A 2,837-nucleotide genomic window follows, 5' to 3' on the forward strand; every position below is an offset into this window, starting at 1 on the left:
CTGACAGACACAGGTGACCGAACAATGAACTGTACACTTGGCAAAGAACGAGAAAACACTTGATATATGCTAGCGTCCTCCAGAGCAGCATTCCTCTTGTGTCCCTGAATTAAGATCAAACAATTTGATAGGTCACATTATTTGGCTCAGTTGCTTAAAAGACAATAGAAGACTTTATGGAGGGGGACATATTTTCTGAAAATTTCTCCCAAATACCAACTTTTTGATAAGGCAACATCTGTGAACTTCACTGAAGATCAGAGACAAATCTCAGTAAAAAGGCTAACCGTTAACTCATTGGCAAACACAAACATCCAGTGGTTAAAATTACCTAGTATGATATCCAAGCCAAGGGCCTAAAAACTAGATTGAAACAAAACTTTTAAACAAAACGGGTTCTACTTTATTGACAGAATTTCCAAAAGAAAACAAAGTTTATACAAAGCCAATAATAAATTTTCTTCAAATATGTGTCATAAGATTATGAAAGCCATACCTATTTTTCAGGATTGTTCAGTCAGATAATATGAGAACAATAAATAGTAAAACATGTTGTTATAATTTTTAACCAATTTTTATCTTTAGACTTAAAAGGCTAGACAAAGACAAAAGGAAGTAAATGCGGATGATTACAGTTTACTAGTCTGGAACATATTCTATTGTTGAAAGATGAGGAAAGGTATTATGAAAATCAGAGAGATAATTGGTCTATCAGTCTGGATTTCATTTTTCATTTGCAAGAATCAAGAAACTCAAAGGCTTAAACAATTTTTTAAGGGAAGAGAAAGATTTATGGGCTCGTATCAAGCAGCAGATTTATATTCACACACAGCCTAATCCAGGACTGAAATATAACCAGAATCCTTCTTTACTTGTCTCCCTCTGGGTTGCTTAATTTTTAGGCTTCACATGGCAGCCTCTAAGAAATGCCAGGCTCTCCCTTGAATCTTCAATACCTCTCACTCTCAATATTCAAATCACTAAGCTAAAAGGAGAAAAGAGAGTATGTACCCCCAACATTCTCACCAAAATCTTCCTGGGGTTTATTCTAACGGGACCAGCTTAGGTCACATGCCCTAAATGATACAGTCCAAATGACTTGAGCTAACTAAGTCTCACCTCTGGAGCTAAGTGTGAGGTCAACCCATTAGGGAATGTTGCCAGGAAAAGGGGAGCATGAATATTGACCAGCAAACCACCTCGATAACAGGGTATGGCAAATCTGCAAACGCTCATCTTATTTTTTCAGTATCAGCTTCCACTTCTTAAGCCAACTTTTAAAAATAGTGTTAAAGAAATTTGCTTACCTTGATTGTATTGATTTTCTGTAGCTGCATAACAAAAAACTTAGAAACTTAAAATACCACCCCTTTATTGTCTTACAGATGTATGGGTCAAAAGCCCAGCATGGCTTAACTCTACTCTGGGTGTCACAAAGCTAAAATGAATGTGTTATCTGGGCTGAGAGCTTGGGGTTCACTTCCAAGCTCATTTTGTTTCATCATAATTCAGTTTCTTATAGCAGTTGTCCTGGTTTTCCTGCTGGTTGTAAACTGAGGACCACTCTCAGCCACTAGAGGCCAACCTCAGGTCCTTGCCTCATGACTCCCTTCCATCTCAAAACCACCACTAGAGAATCTCTTTCAAATTGAATCCCTCTCACATCTCAACTCTGACTCTGTCTCTAATCTCGACAAACAGATTTAAGTGGCTCACATAATTAGATGAGACTCACGCAGATAATCTCCCTAATTTAAGGATCTTAATTTATCTGCATTTGGGATCTTAATTTATCGGCAAAAAAATCTCTTCACAGCAGTATCTACATTAGTGTTTGATAGAATAACTGGGGGATGATGTATATGTGCACCTGGGTCCAGAAATCTTTGAATTCTGCTGCCCATATTAGTGTATACATAGTAATATATACACTATATATATATACATACACATGCTATATATCGCTTTTAAGAAGTAAGGGATGAGAATGGGCTGAAAGAAATGGAGACGCCTTTTGTTTCCTTAATAAATCCATTTGTTTTGTGGAACTACCACAAAAAGAAGTCTGTGGCATAAAGAAAATAGTCTAAAATTTTAAATTGCATGAAAAACACAAATAGAAATGTAGAACCAAAGAGAACAAACTGGATGTTATGGTTCTTGTTTTGGTTGGCTTTTTGGGTTTTGGTTGGCTTTTTGGGTTTTCTTTTGTTTTGCTTTGTTTACCAAGTCAGGTGACAAATCTGGAATCTTAAAATTGTTTTTAAGAGGGAATAAAGTTTATCTTTGAGAAAGGAGAATAATATTATGTAATAACTAAATTTGAAGCATAAGTCAAACTCTTTCATGCTTTCTTAGAAAATAAAGAAGCCAAAGAAATCTTCCCCAAAAATTCCAAATATTAGTTTATGGAAGTTCTAATTATCTTGGATATTTTCTGGTTAAAAGCATTCTTGTTAAATGTCTCAGCTATACAGTACATCTTTAAAATGAAGAGAGAGAATGAGCAGAATGAACTACTTTTAAGAAACAAAGCTGCTCTTAACATTTTCACACTGGGTTGGTGATGTAAAAGTAAAGCACTGCCCCCTAGAGGAACAAGGACCTTCTAGAGCAAGCAGCTATTTCACAATCACATAATGTTACCCACATAACGTCCTAATTTCAGGTAGATGTTCTTCTTTAGGGCATAGAAGAAAAACAGAAAATTGTTGCAGTGGAAAAAATGCTAAAAAAAAAATTTTTAAGACATTTTTGATTTTTTTCAAGAGATTATAGATTTGCAGAACTGTAATCTGTGGGGAGCAATTCATTTATAAGCTTTCAAATAATATTTT

The sequence above is a fragment of the Saimiri boliviensis genome, chromosome 1 (genome assembly GCF_048565385.1).
Source record: "Saimiri boliviensis isolate mSaiBol1 chromosome 1, mSaiBol1.pri, whole genome shotgun sequence".
Taxonomy (NCBI): Eukaryota; Metazoa; Chordata; class Mammalia; order Primates; family Cebidae; genus Saimiri; species Saimiri boliviensis.